The following is a 20,989-nucleotide window of genomic DNA, read 5'->3' as shown; positions in this document are numbered from 1 at the left end:
AGACCATTTATATAGGGGAAGTGTGACTTAGCTCGATGTGTGGCCGGAAAAAGCCATTGAAATCACTGGGCGGGAGCTTCGGAGTCAATTTGGACGCCTAATTCTACCTGCGAAGCGATCTTCACTTTTCGTCATTGATCTTAGTTGATTGTCTTTGATGACTGTAAACCAAGGCTTTCAGCAAAACAGAAGAAGAAGCGGCGAAAAACTGCATGCATAGTTTGAATTTGGGTACCATCCAATATTGCTTGCATTCCTTTTTTGACTTTGTGTTTACTTCCCCAATGATCGGGCACAAAATTAGCGTGCATTACTCAAAGGCAGATATGCTGGCGTACCACTGGGTGCGTGTTTTTTCTGGAGAAACTGCTTCGCAGATTACCACAGCTGGTAGCTCTAAATTAGTGTGTATCAAACGTATGCTACCTAGTAACCTCTGGAACAGAACAAAGCTGCGCAATATGCATCCGGCACGCCCTGCTTTGACGACGACCGCAGGTGGCATCGGTGCTTTGTAGTTTTTTAATAAGGGAATAGTTACTGCCTGACATCCACCAAAGCGCAGACATTGGCTACAAAGGAAAGCTAGGCAGTCCCTACATCAATTTGTTGATCAATTCGCTCTTGCCCTACCAGATGCTAGCTTTCCCGGTTCGCTCAGTTTGTAGAGCAACTGCCGCGGTGAGTGAGTTGGTGATCCCTGGTTCGAACCCCAGACCAGGACGATTTTTTCTTTATCTATGAGGCTTCTGTGGAAGATGTATAGCTTCAGTTTCTAAGCGTATGACTGTGCTTTGGTGAATGCTAAGCACAATGCTAATACAAATGTGATGCTGGTCTTAAACAGGCAAACGAGTACAAAACCTAAAAAGCACGAAAAAAGGCAAACTATAAATTGAAATGTGTTGGTAATTAAACCAGATTGCTGCGAAATAGGCGACAAGGTGAATTGTAATGAACAACAGAATCTGTGTTTGACCGGACAGGAGGTTCCAGTCAACTGATGAGCTAGGAATGAATGAATAAAATACAGTGTTGCCGATACAAGCGGCAATATGAACCTTGTGAGCGTGAATGATGCGCGATGAAATATAAAATGAACGAGTGATCAAATGACGGTTTAGTTCGGGATGGTGATAGATAACATGGTGATAGACGAAAAAAAACTGCGGTATTCAAGAAGTGTGAGCGACAGTGTTTGTTTTATAGCTGTGACACTGTTTGTGTGGTTATAGTTGGATAAGATGAAGCGTAGCGAGTTTTCCCGGATTAGTTGGATGGAAGATGTAGAAGTCCCAAGCCTAGAGATGATGCGAGTTATAAATTAGCTCTTGTACATTGTTAGTTCGACTTAGTAGGTGGGTAAGCCCGAGTGCGAATTGCTTTGTTAATCAGGCTAATGTGACACATCCAAGCAAAGTCAGATGTTATGTGCACGTCTAAATACTTATAGCCTGAAGTGGGCTCAAGGTCACTGTTATTGAGAACATTTTTAGCAGGGCGAGGATTAGTGCGTGACACAGGCATAGCTTCGCATTTCTTACTATTTAAGCGAATTAGCCATGTTTCACACTAATGGCGAAATCTTTTGATTTCATTTTGTTGCTATATCAGTGTTGCAGGTGACTTCACGGTAGAAGCACATTCGTCAGCGGATAAGTTAATATGACAGGCGATAGAGCCAGGAAGGCCATTAATATAAATTAGGAAAAGAAGAGGAACTAACACCGAGCCCCGTGGTACACCAAATCCAACAGGCGCAAGTGAGGAGATGACATTGTTAACAGATACATACTGACTTCGGTTATTAAGAAAATACTCTATCCACGTTAATAACTTATGCTGTATGCTCAGGCATTGAAGCTTGGTTATTAACAGATGGTGATGAATGCTGCCACTTGATTTAACGAAATAAAAGAAAACGCAGTTAGCCATTGAGTGGTTGAAATTTAGGGGCAAATAATGTGTAAACAAAAGAAATTGCGTCTCGCATGAGTATTTTTCGGATGTCATGCTTCGCTGACGTGTAGAAAAAGTTGGGTGCAAAAAACAAAACAAAACAGAACAGCTAGTTGAGAAAGAATGACGGGTTAGACTTATTTGCATGGTATGCTTGTGAGCGAGGTAGGTCGATAATTTAATGGAGGATGCCTGGGATCGAATTTCTGAACTGAATCTATCTTCGCGGTTTTCCAGTCGTCGGGCAGTGCACCAATGTCAAGCATTATCTGAAACTGTTTGTATAAAATAGAAGATTAATGCATTTTTGCTTATTTAGAAAACCTGGCATTAATGTTAGCCACACCAGAAGAGGAGCATCATTTGAAGGAATCTATTAATTTCGCAATACCCTCTTGGTAACTGGCAAAACAGGTGTAAAATGTGTAAATGGACAAAGCGGACATGCTAGTGGCAAAGCACGCACTCCAAACACAAATCGGCCTATACGGGAGTAAAAAGGAAGTAAGGGCAGTCCTCTAGCACACGCCCTTTTATGAAAATTCGCTGTGGCTTAGCTTGGTTAAGCCCGGTAATTGCTAAAGCAATATCCGTACGTACGCCATGGTACGTATTTGAAGAACAAAAAAAATACTGCAGACTAGGTCACGCGACTCTAAACAACCCTCATTTGGTTTGAGACGGCTAGGACACCCCGTGTTTTTTAAAAGCTTGGTTACATTTAGCTGGGACACCTGATATATATATATATATATATATATATATATATATATATATATATATATATATATATATATATATATATATAGCGAAGTATACGCTTCGTTAAAGGAAACATATTTATTCGACTCGACGTTTCGATCGGAAGACCGATCTTCTTCAGGTGTGGTTTTACTTTGTTAATGCATCCCCTTTTATAGGGGCGGGCACAGAACAGGTAAGTGGGAAACACAAAGCACATAGCAGGAAAATGCACATAAAATTAATTTTTTAGCTGGTGGTGGTGCTTGTGGTTAGACTTTTGGTGATGCAGCGGTTATATAATCCAATCCAATCACATGCAATCCAATCCAATCCACTGCAATCCACTCCAATCTAATCTAATCTGATGTAATCCAATCCAATCTAATCCAATCTAATGCAATCAAGGTCAAATGAAGGTCAATGGTGGTCACCGCCGCGGCACGATGGTGGTCACCGCCGCGGCACGGCAAAGGCGTGAAAGTGCAAGTAGTATTGCTTTCGCAATAAAAGGGTGTGCGCTAGGGGGCAGATTACTCTCTTTTTACTCCTTTTAGCTTAGAGTGCATGTAACAAGAGAAACTTTGATGCAAATAGACCATTCAGTATCGAAACACAAGCATCGAGAGAAATAGCCCCACGGCTATAGTTAGCAAGAGAAAAATCAATGCCATCGTTTTTATTATCAACTTTTTGAAACTTCTTCAGACTGTCAGTAAGCATCGCAGGAAGTCTGATCGTGAAACTGAAATGCCTGAAATTGGATCTGATATTTCGCTACTTTGGACAGCAGAAATTGTTGCGCCGTGCCATGAACGTGACTTAGGAAGTACTTCGGGACGGGACCGTGTAGCGTACAAGTCGCCAACACCGCTCTGAAGTCGTGCACGTTGTCCGCACGGAACCCTACCTATCGCGGTGACGATAAATACCACAGTGTTTTCTTCTTGATTTTGTGTATACCTTTTCGCTCTTAATAACCTTTATTTCTGCCTTACCCGTTCGCTTCGTTTTGTCATCCTATTGTTTTTGCTTCTACTGCCCCTAGTTTGTGCGCTGGCCTGCATGTTCTGTTTTCTCTTTCTCTCTCTCTCTTTCTCTCTCTCTCTCTCTCTCTCTCTCTCTCTCTATATATATATATATATATATATATATATATATATATATATATATATATATATATAGAAAACAGAACATGCAGGCCAGCGCACAAACTGGGGGGAACCCCAGAGCCGAAAGTTAGAAAATTGAGGCAGAAGATCTGTGTAAAGAAGAAAGAGTCGTTGAGAGCTTTCAGTCTGGAAAGAATTTCGAGAATAAGCCTCAAATAAAACAGTGCTGGAATAATGCCGGTGGTAACGGTATGAACCGGAACAGGAGAAGCATGTAGAAGAGGGCAAATTGGATGGATTACGTGCGTTGCTTTAAAGTCACCCGCTCTCGTTCAGCGCTTGCGGTTTGGATGTCAAATAGCCCTGTGCGGCAAGATAAATTTTAGCGACTAAAAACAATTCTGTCAAGTCCTAGGCTATTGGTGTGGGGGCATGAGGTAGCAGAGACGGTCTACAGCGGCAGGACTGCGCGCAACAAATGTTGAACGCTCAAGCGAAGCGAGGGGAGAAAAGAGACAGGCGCACGCGCCGGCTTCTCTTAGGATTTGTTAGAGAAAGCATGTATAAAAACGCATTGAAAAGCTGTATCTAGAGTCAAACCTCGCTATAACGAAACGGTCCGTAACGACATATTGAATATTACAAGCAATGGCTTTTCCGTTTAGAAACTTTCATAGACGGATATGCAGCTGATATATTGCTTCTACGAAGTAAAATTTTCCTGCGAAGGGACATAACGAGACCAAAAGGAACTCCTCTGGCTATTTTGTGTTCAGTATATCAATTTGTAACAGTGCGTAGCGGTTGCGTTTCTATTTGGTGCGGCAAACTGAAATTGAACTCGGCTTCTGAGCCGAAGGACCTGGGTTCGATTCCGGCCGCGGCGGTCGAATTTCGATGGAGGCGAAATTCTAGAGGCCCGTGTACTGTTCGATGTTAATGAACCCCACATGGTCGAAATTTCCGGAGCCCTTCACTACGTTGTCCCCCGTACCCTGAGTCGCTTTGGGACATTAAACCCCATGAACCAAATTACAGAGTATAACCGGCTCTGTCGAGCACCGCTCCGCGCACGGGCAAAACATTTCCCACCTCAAACCTGGCCACATAAATGAAGCCTTTCTCTGAACTCTACGTCCGCTCATGCGTGGGAAAATTTTCACACTATAAGAATACAACTTAAGAAGGCAGATGCTTTTCTCCGTCAAAGAACCCCCCTCCCAGCCAATGGCGTCGGCTGATTCTCATCACCCTGCTAGCGGGACAATGCCGAAAGGGGACTATCCCGGACCATGGAGGGAATATACTATCCCCTTTTATCTGCCAATCCCTGCATTGTCATGCTAGCAGGGTCATGAGAATCGGCCGACGCCATTGGCTGGAAAGGGGGTCCTTCGGTCTTGAGTTGTATCCCACTGTAGTGCATTCATCTTCGTCGAAACATGGCACGCAGCGGAGTGTTCGCGTGGATTAGGTGTGGTAGATTATGTCGACATCCCGCTGACTTCACACGGTCAAGTGCAGAAACGAAAGAGCAAGACGATTTCCGTTAACCAGAAAGCGGCCATGCTCAAAGAACTGTTAACCTCCGGTCTTGCGGATCCGTTCTCCAACATAAAGCATTGGATGGATGGATGGATAGGAGCGCCCCCTTTGAAACTGGGCGGTGGCAACCGCCACCATGCTCAGCCCTTCTTTATTTTTAATTTTTTTCCTGTTTACTGTGTTGGCAATTCTCACCAAGAATCGCCATCATCTTTACCTCCGGTTTCCCACAATTCTAACCTTATGCCACATCTCTGCTTTTCAGCAATCCTCCAATCGCTTTTTGCTAACTTCCACTGCAGATTTATTTACATGATCATTGTTATCTTTAAACCCTAGGGCCTCAGAAAGAGTGACTGCGCCGGCATCGACATCCGGATGGATACCATCACATTTGATAATGAGGTGTTCAATTGTTTCCACAGATCTACCACACACTGCACATGTGTCATCTTCTTCGTTAAATTTCTTTTTGTAGCTGCGCGTTCTAAGACACCCTGACCTAGCTTCAAAAAGTAGGGCACTCCCTCTTGAGTTATCATAGAAAAATTATTTCCTGATCTGCCTTTTCCAGTATCGATATAGTTCTACACTATGTTTCTTTTCCATTCAATTCATCCAATTTTTAACTTCCGCGTTTTTAACCTGTCGTTTAATGCTCTTTCTTTCTCCGTCCTCATGACCTGCATACGTACTAGTTAGTTTTCTAGTTATTTTCCGCCACTGTGAGTCAACGCTCTTTCTGTATAAATATTTAAACACCTTAGCTACCTACCTGTTATCCTCCAATTTCCTCAGGCGTTCTTCATATAGTATTCTACTCTTAGCTTCCCGTGCTTCGAACGATGCCCAGCCACGCCCACTGCGTGGCTGTCATGCAGGGAAGCCATCTGGTGGCGCTGCAGGAACCAGCGTGTTTGTGCGTCATGCGGGGAAGCCAATAAAAACGAGAATTCGAGACGGAGTTGTCGCCGCGCGCCTGGTTTTACCGCGGCCCGCGTCGGCTTCAGTGCAAGAAAACGGCGCCAAACATCCGGGCTTTTCTGTCCATGTTCTATACGTTACTTTTCCAAGAGAGGTTTCCTGGGCGCCGAAGCCTTTGCGGGACGTTGGGCCTTAAAACGGAGTGGATTCCAAGAAAAGAGCGGAGACAGCATAAAGCGAGGAAAACGGATCAGGTAAAGACGTTTGCGAAGGTAAGGTGGCGGCAGCTAGCATAGCAAAGGGTTATTTAGTGAGGTATGGGACAGGCATTTTGTTGCGCAGTGGGCGTAGTTAGGCTGATGATGATTAGGATGACCCACGTTCGGCAACGTTGGTGGCGCTTGTAGCGTGTGTCCGTGGCTCCCTTGGGGAATAATGCGGACAAGAAAACACATCTTCCGAAGTTTTCCTGCTCGAATACTCGTTTTGAATGGCTCCAAGAGGAGCAACTATTTTGGACACACTAGTACAGTGAGTTGGCCACAATGACGCCAGCACACATTGCCGGCAGAATGTACAACAGCTATATTGTCCTCGTTCTGAATGGTGTTGGGTAAGCCTGCTGGCAAGCGATAGTTGCGCCTTAGGTCACCTATGGCTATAAAGAAGTAATCGCTACAACGAAAAAATATTCTGTCCCTTAAACTTCGTTTTAAGGAGGTTCAACTATATATATGCTTCGAAAATTCCCGTCTGTCTCGTATAGGAAGCATAATCAGGGATGAAGTGGAAATACATGGTCTGTTCTGAAAGTAGTAGGACTGATATTTTTAAACAAAATTTATTCAACAGAATAGTGCAAACGATTATAATTTTTCAAGGTAGCACCCTTCCGCACCTACACGCTGCTGCCAATGAGTTTTACAGTTTTAGTACGCCTCCAGGGACGCCTGGACCGGAATGCTGTTTAGCTCCCTCGTCACGGCCTGTTGAACCGCCTCTACCGATCCGTGATGCTTCCCCTCGAGCGTCGATTTTATTCTCAGGAATAGAAAAAAGTCTGGCAGGGCCAAGTCGAGGCTGTAGGGGGGCTGAGGCAGCGTTGCCGCCTTGTGCTGGGCAAAACATCGGGGTCCTCATTCATATGATGAAGAAGATCCTACCGGTTGGCCTTTTCCTCCTCTGACAACACTCCCGGCACCAACTTCGCGCACGCTTTCCTCATGGATAAGTTTTTTGTCACGATCTCAAAAACTTGGGTTTGAGGAATGCTCAAGTCATCAGCAATCATTCTGATACTCATTCTACGATCACTGTTAAGTAAATGTTTCACTCGCTCCACATTTTCGTTGGTCTTGCTGGTCGAAGGGCGTCTGGAGCGGTCGTCTTCCTCCACTCTTTCCTTACCTTCTCGGAAAAGCTTGTGCCACTCAAAAAATTCCTGATCTACCCATGGAAGCGTCGCCGTAAACCTCCTTAATCATGTTGGTAGTCTCTTTGCCCGTTTTACCAAGATTTACTCAAAATTTGATCGCGTATCGCTGATCCAGTAAACGCTCGACGATTCTGCGTGACGAGACGTTTCGACAGGGGTTCACAGTACAAGCGACCTCCTCTCTTCAACAGCCGAGAGCCGACTGCCGATTTTGCCCAGGATTCCCAATATCCCCCTTCAACGATCCTGCACGCGCAGACCACCTCTCGTCCGCCCGTTCGCCCAGGAAAAAACCAGTCCTACTACTTTCAGAACAGACCCTGTATATGGATCAGATAGAAAGGTAATATGGCTTTTACATCGCCATCAATTTCTTATCGTTTACACCAGGCCTCGTCAGGCTTCTGTTAGGCTTTTGCATCGGTTCCGATCCGAACGTCCCAATTTCTACAAGGTGGTGAATGAAAGCTTGACCATGAAGTATGGTGCGGTATGGTGGGGTTTAACGACGCCGGGTATGAGAAACTCCGTAGCTAAAGGCTGCGGATTAATTTTGACCACCTGGGGCACTTTGACGTACACCGATATCGCACGTCCCACGGGTGTTTTTACGCTTCACCACCGTCTAAATGCGGCTACCACGAAACGAGAGAAACAGTATAGACAGGCGTGGACTGCAGGTCGATGACTTACATCTCGAAAGCCGGTTCCGACATGCGCAACTGACACCCACATGTGGATCCTAAGAGTATTCACAAACTATCTTGTAGGGTCACTGCTGTGTGAAGAGAAAATATAGCCCTTCGGGCGTACCGCTGTCCCCGCTTCGACACTCAGCGACTGTTTTGAGGAGATACTGGGACAGTGGCATGAGCTTTCATCGGCAAAGAAAGCCAGCAGGTCACTGGTGCCCTGTTTTAAACTTACTTGCTTAAGCGGTACCCTTCAGATGCTGTGCTGGCTTTTCCGTTGGTAGCCTATCGGGATTTCCATTTGCCTGCCCTGAAATTGTGTCCTCTTGCCTTAGACCTTCCAAACGTAAGACAGCTATCTGCCTGCTTTGAGTCACAATCGGCTTTGCCATAAGGCTGTGAAAAGCGGATAGCCCTGCTTACACCTCCGCCCCAAGCAGCACAAGTAATTGGCCCAATATTGAAAATGAATGGTTTCACTGTGGTCCTTTGTAGAGCCGGTCTTTGCCAATACATTACCAATATTGGGCCGGTTACTTGTTTTGCTTCGGGTGGTGTCTCGTGAGAGATTGCGAGAACGAGGGCTGGAAATCAATGTCGGTGATTTCGAAACTTGCAGGGAATTGTCATGATCGTTTGAAATGCGCATGCGCGTGTTTGAATGTAAACCGATAAATTTCAACTTGCGAATATCATGTCGTGTGATCAGCCGGTTATTGCACTTTTTTTGTTAAGTGCTGAAGAAAAGCACTAAAAAATGTCGTAATGCTCCAGGCTAGTACGCTGGCACTTTGGTTTGCAAATATGGGAACACACTGCAAAATATCCAATTTGCGATAGCGTCTTTACGTTTTTGATGACACAATCAAAAACAGTACAGGAATGCGAATCTCGTCATTATCATCATCATCAGCCTGACTACGCCCACTGCAGGGCAAAGGCCTCTCCCATGTCTCTCCAATTAACCCTGTCCTTCGCCAGCCGCGGCCACCATATTCCCGTAAATTTCTTAATCTCATCCACCCACCTAATTTTCTGCCGCCCCCTGCTACGTTTGCCTTCTCTTGGAATCCACTCCGTTACCCTTAAGGACCATCGGTTATCTTGCCTTCGCATTACATGCCCTGCCCAAGCCCACTTCTTCCTCTTGATTTCAACTAGGATATCATGAACACGCGTTTGTTCTCTCACCCACTCCACCCGCTTCCGATCTCTTAACGTTACACTTATCATTTTTCTTTCCATAGCTCGCTGCGTTGTTCTTAACTTAAGCTGAACCCTCTTTGTTAGCCTCCACGTTTCTGCCCCATAGGTGAATACCGGTAAGATACACCTGTTGTATACTTTTCTCTTGAGGGATATTGGTAAGCTACCATTCATGACCTGAGAGAAGCTGCCATACGCGCTCCACCCCATTCTTATTCTTCTAGTTATTTCCCTCTCATGATCTGGATCAGCTGTCACTACCTGCCCTAAATAGACATATTCTCTTACTACTTCCAGCACCTGGCTACCAGTTGCGAACGGCTGTTCCCTTGCTAGGCTGTTGAACATCTCGTGGCGTTAATCATCTCGGTGTAGTGAAGGGTAAACCAGAACACGTGCTCTGAAAGACGATGAAAAACGTACAAGCGACGCATTCTTAGCGTTGTTGTTTGGAGCTTCCTTTCACAGCTGCCAAGCACAAGCACACGTCGCAATGCTTCCAGATCGTTGTTGTTCTGTGACCAATGTTGTGCTCATGGTAGCATAATCTGTTAGTTTACCCGTTTTTCGGGCTCATGAGGTGCAAGAAGCTAATTCAGCTTGAGCTAAATTCAGCTAATGGCAGGTAATTCACGAATATCCAGGTGAGCTTCAGGATGGGCTTGAAAAAAGAAGCGTTTTGTCACAAGCGATGTCTGTAGAGAGGAGGGGAAAAGTAACGTCTTCAATATTGCACGCAGTTCATCAACAAATTGTAGTTGCTAATGAGCTACTCCCACTAATCCACTCTCAACATGCCAGCGTTGGAGTGTTCGATGAGGGGCGATATTTTTAGCTTGCGGTGTTTTTTTTTTTTAAATTTTGCAGCGTGCGCACTCATCTAACGCTTATGTCGCTTGGCTTGGGCGTGGAAAGGAAAGGGCAAAGAAGCGCGGAGTGACGGTACATTTCATGCTTAAAGGCAAGTGGTACTCGAAAGCTCCATGTCGCTTAGCTAGGCTAACCGGTGGCACTTGGGAAAAGTTTATTGGACAGTGTTGCCTAAGGAACTGTTGTCCCTCGAAAAAACACTGCAATCAAAATGCGACTGCAGACGCCAAAGACACAACTAACCGGCGACTGCGCTTATGCATAGACGCCGAGGTGCTTTTACATTTGCATTGCTATGCACGTGTACTATCAGCAAGAAATGAAACGCGACCAATACAACTGAGCCAAGAACGGAAAAATAAGAAGGCTTAGCCAGGGAAAGCTTAGTACTAGCAGAAGGTAAATTCACTTCGAAAGCGCGAGGACTCTTCTTCAGATGTGTTGACCAACCTCGCTTGTATTTGCTCTCTAGGGGCTAATGTGCTGGTGTTTTTGTGTCAGCACCTCAATTTTCTTGTTTGCGTTTCACTCTTTGCTGATTGTACATTGAGGTGGATATGGCGTGCAACACCCAAGTTTGCAGCGCGAACCAGAATGGTGTGTATTTAGTGAGGCGTTTCCGCATAGCACGAAGTCCACGACAGAAATCTTCAAACACAACAGACAAACCTAAGTCTCAAAGGGACAGTGAGCATAATTCCATGCAATTTTTGTTATTAATATCATTCTATTTTGTTCCTATTTCTGCCCATGCCGGTGCATGTCTGGCAACAAAAGGCTAATTTATTGACGACGATAGCTGATTGGATAAGTTGGCTGCTCATTATGAAGTTTGTAGTGCTTAGAAACTCAGGCAACACGAAGGAGACACCACATTCGCTAACTTTCAACTGAATGCTTATTCAATGCATGCACATCTTTTTATGCAGGGTGCATGCATCTGAACATATCCCGCAAGCCTATCAGACTGCAATTCACTTGCGCCACACATTCTAACTTTTATTCGCGCCATCACGAAAAGACAACTCCTCCTTTGATAGCAAAACAGAAGGCATGCTCACATATTTACTTTCTAGTCTTTTTGTCTGTCTTCCCTCCATGAACTCTCTTTTTAGTTGTTTCCTGTTTCTGTTAATGACTTGACATGCATTGAAGCCTAGAAGATGTCTAAATAGCAGGCTACGTGAACACAACAAAAACCTTGAAAACCGTTATGGTAATCTGTGAGAACATTGTGTAGGGTGCGAACCAGACATGTGCACTCCAGATCAATGCATGTTTAGTCGTTAACAGAAAAAGAAACCAACTAACAAGAGAGATCATGGAGGCAAGAGAGATAAAAAGACTGGAAGGCAAATGTGTGAGCATGCCTTGTGCATTTGTCAAAGAAGGAGTGGTTTTATTGATGATGTGAAGAAAAGTTAGAAAGTGTTGCGCTAGGGAATTGCAGTGTGATAGGCTTGCGGATTATCTTTTGATGCATGCACCCTGTATAAAGAGATGTACATGCATTGAATAAACATTCAGTTGGAAGTTAGCGCATATGGCGTCTCCTTCGTGTTCTCCGTATTTCCGAGCTCTACAGACTTCATAACAGCTAATTTATGGTTGAGAAACTTCGATTTAAAACTTTTTCCGCTACCCATTTTAAACTCGTGATGTCAAGCCCCATAATGACTTTCGGTTTTTCTTCTGCGATCTGCCAACGCGTTCGCCATGGTAGATGCCAACAAAAACATCAAACAAACTACCGCCTGGGACCCAGGCGCCGTCTTCGTCACTGAGAAAAGATTAACATAGCGTCTACTTCTATAGAGTCATTTCACATCTAGTCAACCCCGAACAGGCTTAACCTGACACGTGGACCCATTGCGAAGCATAGGTACGCCCATTACGGGGACCATCACCCGTATAAATACAGCCGACTCGTTTTGTCGTTTCATTTGTGAAGAGTGAATCTGTACACGCAGTTCGCGCAGTTGTGTTTCGCTCTAACCATGAACCGACTAGATCAACATCATGTCTAACTTAAATCTGTACGGGTTCCGAAACACCATTTGCTTTTTTCCCATTTTACTTCATTATGTCTAGCGTCAGTTTTACAGTCATGCCGCTTCTGGAAGCGTTGCAATCGACCTCAATGCTGAAGGTTCTGAAGGTCAAATGGTTAGTCTGTCATAAACGGAATGCTGAAACGTGGACGTAGACTCGCGGCAACGAGTGACCGCGAGGGCAACCTCGAGGCGACAAGAAAATAAAAGGCCCTCTTGCGTCGCGCCCGGGTGACTTGGGCAATCGACTACTGCGTGAGACACGTGTCCTGAGCCGCTTTTCCCATGGCGTCTTCCGCTCTGAAAGCACCCGGAGCTGTTGTAGCCGGTTCAGGCCTATCGATTTGTCGGCAGTAGGCTTTTGACGCCGCCAGGCACAATGAATGTTCGTTAGTCGTTTTCGGAAAGCTGTTGACACTCCGCTCGTGCTTTTTAGCTGATATCACACCCCTGCGGTCGCCCTGTTTTTTGGGCTATTTTTGACCGTTCCAGAAAAGTTACGAATTTTGTATTATTTTTTTGTGAGATATTCTCGAACACCACCTGCAGGCTCGCCTGTTACATTGTTAGGTTTCTTCTACTACTACTGGCATGTTAGTAACTCGATTAAGCTTGGGCTAGGATCAAAAGAATCTTTTTCTCCTCATCGGGGAATCGTAAAGTAATCTTGAGATCAGAAACACAAAGGAAGTAATGTTTCATTTCCAAAACAAACCGTGGGTTCTCCAAGCATTCTTATCTCGTCCTTGAAGTTTCGACTTTCTTCGTCCTATCTTCAGACGCTCGTTCGAATGCCGAATTCACATCTGAAAACAATGTTGCTATCGATTACGGGCCGACGTTGCCATGGAGACGGCGTAGGCACGGTACATGAAATGGAGTTGGTTCAACAGAGAGGCTTTTTGTTCACAGAAGACGCCTCTGCGTGAGGTCGGCATCTGCGTGCATTGTTAGGCTCTGTGGTGTGGTTACATTGAATATGCTGTGGGTCCTACAGGATCTTCAGAGACAGGAAAGAAGAAGTGAAAAAGGAAAGAAAGAAACAAAGAAACACGTACTGAAAGAATTGAAGGAAGGGAGAAAGTTCGAAACAATGAAGGGCCCCAAAGAATAGGGAGGATAGAAAGGAATGAAGAGCCGAAGGGTGGAAAAAGAGAAAGGAGAGAAAGGAAATAAATAAGCCAAAGATTACAGGAAAGAAATAAGAAATGAGGGAGAGGTATGGTGGAAGCGCGGAAAGGAAGAAGAGAAGTAAGAAAGAAGGGAAGGATGGAAGACAAGGAGCAAGAAAAGGAGATAGAAGGGTTGATAAGACACGAAGGAAGAACAGAAGGGAGAGATGAAGAAACACAGGAATGAAGAGAGGAAGAACTGAGGGAAGGGAAAGAGGAAAGGCAGGGAGGTAGAAAGCTAAACAGTTCAAGGGAAAGTGTGGTGGGTGCAACGACAGGTGGAAAGGAAATGAAACGCTGTTGGCTGTGGCACAAATGCATGGATAAAGCCAAAACGCGATGCGGTGGTACTGCAGCTGAAAAAGAAAGTGCGGAATTGACATGGTAAGGACACGTGAAGGCGTGGAAGAAATGGTAGTTGCTCGAAGGAGGTAATTTTTTTTTATTCGAAGACAAAGGAAAGAAACGTGGTAATGATAGAGAAGTTTACTGATTGATGACAGAGGATAGAGAATTCCGCATACACAAGATAAGCGCCATGGGCGCATGGCTGCATAGCTGCGGAGTTTCTGGACAAACTTCTGTCTTCCTGCAGTGTTAATCTAAATTTGTGATGATTATAATGATCCGAGCGCTTGAGGTGATTGGGTGCTGTAGGTAGTACCAGTACGTGTTTTGAGGTACTGACAGGACACGGATTGAAAAGGCTGGGAGAAACATTAAGTAAGTAGTAAATTAGTAAATTAGTTTTTGAGGAAAGGAAATGGCGCAGTATCTGTCTCACATATATCGACGGACACCTGAACCGCGCCGTAAGGGAAGGGAGGAAGGTGGGAGTGAAAGAAGAAAGAGAGAAAGAGGTGCCGTAGTGGAGGTCTCCGGAATAATTTCGACCACCTGGGAATCATTAACGTGCACTGACATCGCACAGCACACGGGCGCCTCTTGCGTTTCGCCTCCATCGAAACGCGGCCGCCGCGGTCGGGTTCGAACCCGGGTACTCCGGCTCGGTAGACGAGCGCCTTACCACTGAGCCACCGCGGCGGGTAAACATTAACTTCACATGAAAAGCATTGAGTTGACCACGTATTACATACGATAGGCTACAGCGTCACCTTTCCTTTGCCTTCCTCAGCACACCGCAACAGATAGTGCATATTTGAGGAAAATTAGATGATATGGTTGTAAATAAGGGCTTCATGGTGCAGCAGCCGTAACCATTGCAATGCTCAAAACATGAGACGTGGAGGAGTTTCGACAATTAGGCTTACACTATCGTTTCAATAAATTAAAGGCTAAAATTGGTGATTTAACTGCTGTTCAATCCAACTATGTTTATTTTTCCTGGGAAAATGATACATCCTGGAGAGAATCAAGAGCTAAATCTAAGAAGACGGGCCCAATAGAATAGAACAAGAATATTTGCCAAATTTTCAAATGATTTGAATAGAATGATTAGCTAATGGGTATAGATCTCAATGTACACCACATATCTAAATTTTAAAAAAAGTCTGAACTTCGTGGTATAAAATTTATGGTTATTTTTTCAGCAAGAATAGGACGTAGGGAGATTTGGTGCGTTTTAAAGAGTATACATGCATAAAACGTTATGGCTGTTGTTTTCCGGGTTAAGGCAAATTAAAGGTACGTGTAAGTAATGTGAGAGTAAAGTAAGGTAATCATAGTGGGTTCCTCATTTCTAAGTGCATGGCCGTAAAGGAAGAGTTATGCCCGCGCACCTTCAATGGTGACATGTCTGATGACGCCATTACCACCCGCGCTCTTTGTCTCAGCGAATGGGTCCCACGTAGTGGCACAAGCATTTTTTGTTGGCTCTCCTTTGTACCCTGTCCGCCTAGTGACAGCCATTCTCTGCACTTAGCCAAATGAGAAAGTGCGCATCAAAAGCACGAAGCCAAGCCAAGGCTGTCTTCTCTGAAAGCTTCGCTTTGTCACGTGTCCTAGCAGAGAACAAGGCGAGCAGACGACAAAGTGGACAGACGAACATGGTTAACAATGTTTTCTTTTTTCTTTTCCTGGGCGTCCATGAAATGGTGACGTGGACGACATCGCCAAATCGCAGAAGCGGGGTGCTAAAGCTTTCAGCGTGTATAATACCGGGACGTCACGACAACCAAGGCGGGCTCACGGCAGGCCTTTCTTTCTTACTTTATTTTTCTTAATTTTTGTTTGCGCCTTTTTGTGGACAGTACCGTGTGACAGAACGTGTGCGTGTGAACTGAACACTTGAAGGCAGACGTGAGCAGTATTCTGTTCCCTTTTTAGAAATACGCTTAACTTTTTGTGCCTTCAGGTTCCGGCACTGCTTCTATTATTTGGAAAGGTTTCTGAGGCGCAGTGAGAAATTGAAAAGTGTTCGTCTAATGTACACTTTTTCTTTGCTCCGGTATTAGACGAGTAGAAAGTACAAGGCAAGTGGATAGTCTTCACATGTTTCATAAAATTAGTAGCGTTATGCATTTTGCTGTGTCTCCTAATTAGATAGGCGATTTTCTCGCACTTATGCAATTGAAGTGGCCTGCAATAACTGGAAATCTGATCCACATTCATACTTCGAAAATGTTCGCAACGACATTGCACTGAGAACGGATGTGTGACCTATTTACTTTGAACTCTAAATTGACGAACTCCTGACACACGCTCATCTTGGGATGTGCGCTTTGGAGCAGAAAGTTATCCAGAAGTCCTTGAACTGCTCGTCAAAGAAAGTACGTATGTTTAATTCTGCAGCGTTGCTTCTCTGCTGTTTTTAAATTGCTGATGAATTGCTCAATATTTCATTGCAGTTCGCAGTGAGGGCGGGGCCATGAGTAATATTAGAAATGAGGGGCCGAAGCTTTGAAATGTGAACAACCAGTGTAGTCCGCAGCGCCTGTCAAAGTGTGTGGAATGTAAAGAATGGCAAGGAACGGTTGTTTTGTCCGATAATTTTGTACCTGCAGTTATTTTGTAGCAATTTAGTGAGTGCCGGTTTGGCTGCCATGATAATGAGAATATATGTGTCATGCATCGCATGTATATTGTAAGGATGCCTGGGGACGAAACTTGAAAATTGGTTTTTCGAGGAAAGGAAATGGCGCAGTATCTGTCTCACATACCTCGGCGGACACCCGAACCGCGCCGTAAGGGAAGGGAGGGAGGCGGGAGTGAAAGAAAGAGAGAAAGGGGCGCCGTAGTGGAGGGCTTCGGAATGATTTCAACCACCTGGAGATCAACCTGCACTGACACCACACAGCAGAAGGGCGCCTATTGCGCTTCGCCTCAATCAAAACCCGGCCGTCGCGGCCGGGTTCGAACCCGGGACCTCTGTAGCCGAGCACCCTAACCAGCGATGTGCCTGTTTAGAATTTTAACATGGCTAGATGAACATAATCACAAAAAGGCGAATTGCTCTGTCTCCATTTTTTTTCTCATTGGTGGCATTAGACTGAAGTTCCGAAGCACTGATTCGGTTTTGGCCTTGTCTCTATCTTGAAGGATTGCTCTATGAATTAAGTGCTTGAGTTCTGGGATGAGCAAAATTTGCAATCTGCGAATGAAGAGCCGGGAAAATGCGTCCCAACATATGCGTACACTAAGATTTCCATCCCAAGAAATTTCGACCCCAATCGGTCGAAATTTCCGGAGCCCTTCACTACGGCGTCTCTCATAGCCTGATTCGCTTTCGGACGTTAAACCCCAATAAACCAAACCAAACCAAACCAACCTTGTGATTGAAGTTGCGAGATCTTAGTGTACGCATATGTTGTGACCTATATTCCCGGCTCTTAATTTGCCAGGTTGTAAATTTTGCTCATCTCGCAATGAAAGCACTTCATTCATAGAGCATTTCTTTAAGATAAAGAACTGTTCTTATCTGTACTTGCATAAGAATACGCATTGATGGCTGGCCACTCTAACGGGGAATTCCCTAAATTAGGCCCAAAAAATTCCTATTGCAGGTCTTTCTGTCCTGCCGCAGCTTGAAAAATCTCGAAGTCTGGAAGTTTGGAAATGTTCAGAATTTCCGTAAAAATTCAGTTTTTGATGAATGCTACCGATCTAATTGTTCGAAAAAGCGAAAATTGCCCGAATGCAACATCACTGGCTAGAAAGAGCAAGCTATCAAAGAAAGAATGTATGTTACAAACCAGCAGCATTTTCTTTCAAAACACCTACTAAACGGGCAGACATAGTGGGATAATTGATGTAATAAAAGAAAATTAACTTTTCAGATTAATGTTCGCATTAAATGAATTAAGATTATTAAAATTACGTAGTTTATAACTGTGACACCTGATAGCTCTGCCAGGTGCCATACACCTTCCTTTATCAGTCTCTTTACCCTCACCCTCAAGCCTGCTTTTCCTTTCCCCTCCCTTTATTTCGTATTGATGAACAGCAAGCCTTCTTACTCCCTCCCCGGCCCGAAACATTAAAGGGAAACTGAGGACAATTCCATGCAATAATTGTTCTCAATAAAAATTGATTCTCTGGCTCCTCCTGGCTATGTAGACGCTTTACCGGCACCAAAAGACTTAATTTATCGCAAAGAAATTTGGATTTAAAAACTTTCCCACCAGTCAATTCAAACTCGTGACGTCCTTACCGATTTTGAAGTGAATCGTGATGTTGTGTCGCCTTTTTCATTTTGTTTACAATGCGAAAGCGTTATATGGCTCATCGGCTACTTAACCACGCGGCGTGCGCACCCTTATAAAAATAGTCTATAGACAGTTTATAGATTTCTTATAGCCTCCATTGCCTTCCTATAGACTCTATGTAACATTTGTATTGCCTATAGACTTTTCTCTACCATTTGTCTATAGAGAGTATAGACTTTATAGGCAGAAATTTATGGAAGTCTATAGATTGTTTAAAAAATTTCTTTAAAGGGTTGTCCCCAGTAGCAGTGGTCCAAAACCCCAAGGACGTCACCATGGTATCGCATGACGTCAGCAGCAGCCCATAATGAAAAGCGGCGTCGAGAAAGCCGGTGGCGGCATCTGCAAGGAAAAATAAAATTACTTCCGTACTTGCGGGGAACTGAACTAACGCCAATCAGATCGAGGGGCGAGTGCGCAGCGCATCATAGACCATAAAACCGCGTTGCTACCGGGTGAATAAACTTGAACCCGCTTCATTACTGCTGTTTGCTAATTAGAAGGTGCGTCATTAGAAAGAAAGGAAACTTCAATGAATTTCGCTACAGAACTCACGATGAGACAGTGATGCCACATTCAAAGCATGTAATTAGTCAAGCGCCCTCAGCAGTTTTTGGTATTTTCTAGCTTATAAAACTCAGTTTTTTTTGGGGGGGGGGGATGGTTTCTTTGTAATTAGAGCGTGCCACTCTATCGATACGGGACAACTTTTATATCGTCCCAGTACCCCCTTAAGACGCGAAAACAATTAAAATAAGCGTACTGGGGAATCAATAGAATCGTGCCTAGTTTTCTTAAGCCATCCGCTTCTGAAGCAACCATCGCCATGACTCCTGTTGACGTACAATAAAATCTGCGCTTGCTTCCAGTGACAGACAACAAGCACTCAATAGAAACTCATTAAAACGGTCTACCAAAACACTCCCGCAGAGCTTCTTTTAAAAGTACGGAGCCTACAACTGGTGGCCAGGGTGAATGTTTTATCAAATCAACTTTCGGCGCTCGAATTTCTCCTTCAGGTCTTTCTACGCTGAGGCGAGCAAGAAAACGAAGATAAATCAGGGTCGTCATGCTCTCGGTCAATATCGTGCCTCGCTTCGTATATAAAGACAGGGAGACAGTGGCTCTGCGATTTCGCTCTGTTTACCATATTGAGCGATAGTGGCCGAAAGCTAGCCTTGGTTGCCAACTCGGTTCGAACCGTGTACTTACTTTTTTTTTTCAGTGCAGGCATTGATGTCGCGGCATGGCAAATATAGTTGCGTGCGTTGGTGCGCCGCGAATCGAACACGATTGAGGACGGCCGTTCTGGGCGGCAGTACGCATCTGCCCTCTCGAGCGCACCACGCCTGCGCACGATTTTTGCTTTATACTAAGTGCACCTAAAATTGTGAGGTGTTGTTAAAACATACAACAGGTGTCAGCTTAACGCGCGTGACAAGGACGGATAATTGCATTGATTTTATTGCGGCATTGACTTTACAGAAGCATGAACAATCTATCTTGGCCTTTAGATGCCTTGGATAGACGATTGGCTCATGCAAGAATGATACAAATGATATAAAACTCACATGGCCATGTCCAATATTTTTGGACAAGGATTTTCAAAATTGGAAATTCGTTAGGCACTGTTATGGAAATATTGACGGTAATGGTCCATTCTTCCGATGTGTAGAAAAATCTTTCTTTTAAAGTTTTCCCATCGCTTGCATGGAACAGTTATGACTGCCATAGAAAACCAACGGAGAACACTTTTGACGATAGCGAAAGCGTTAGTAGCAACAATATGCAAGCATGTAGACGGGAGATCTACTGTTATACTGACCGTTATTATGAAATCTTACAATATATAAAAATTGCGTTCATAAAATCTTTCGCGTTCAAAAATGTTTTTGTCGAGAATTGTTGAATATGACCACAGAAACCCATGCTGGTGGTATTTACAACAGTGCTATATAGTTAAAACTGCAGATTACAGAAATCACACTAAAACGAGGGTAGTAACCAAAAGATAAAAGCATCGCGGCGTAGTGTTTTGCGATCAATAGTCCCACACGCATTGTTTCTCTGCCGAAGCTGGAAACAGTAGTCAGTGAGCGCAGTAGCGGTTTCACGGTAGCCAAATTGCTAACGTGAACAAATGTGGTGTTGGCCTCATTATGCGTACTGCAGTTAGCGTGTAAGAAGTGCGCATTCCCAAGCAACACAGTTAATCAGCCCAGTATTGGAAATGTGTTGGAAAAGGCCGGCCCCACAAAGAACCAGAGTGAAAACCATCCATTTTCAATGTTGGGCGGATTACCTGTGCTGCATGGGTTGCTGGACGATGCCCATGTGCGCACAGATAGATCCCCATGGAAACCGAGCACTTATGAGTTACACAACTCCAAACAGACCGCGCGCAGCATGTACCAGTGCTCCTTTACCTCTCCACCTTTTAATACCCTAACTTCCTTCTCTCGAGGAGTAGATCGGGGTTTTCCGGCCATCTATAATGAGGCAGTTATAGTGGCTTTTTTGCTTGACAGCCTAACGTATGCTTAACCTTAACCATGGAACCCGCACAACAGTACACGCTCCGGTGAGCAGCTAACAGTTCTTGCAGTGGTAGCAAAAGA

The 20,989-nt window shown here is 44.5% G+C and overlaps 1 protein-coding gene across 2 annotated transcripts in view; it reads left to right on the top strand.

Moving 5' to 3' along the window:
- The window catches only part of LOC149348260 (gamma-aminobutyric acid receptor subunit beta-like), an 83,710-nt gene that overhangs the window by 31,165 nt on the left and 31,556 nt on the right, over window positions 1-20,989 (top strand). The window lies entirely within an intron of this gene.

The sequence above is a fragment of the Amblyomma mixtum genome, chromosome 4, assembly GCF_055824585.1.
Source record: "Amblyomma mixtum isolate Tamu chromosome 4, ASM5582458v1, whole genome shotgun sequence".
NCBI classification, from domain to species: Eukaryota; Metazoa; Arthropoda; class Arachnida; order Ixodida; family Ixodidae; genus Amblyomma; species Amblyomma mixtum.
This window is presented reverse-complemented; position numbering and strand designations above follow the sequence as displayed.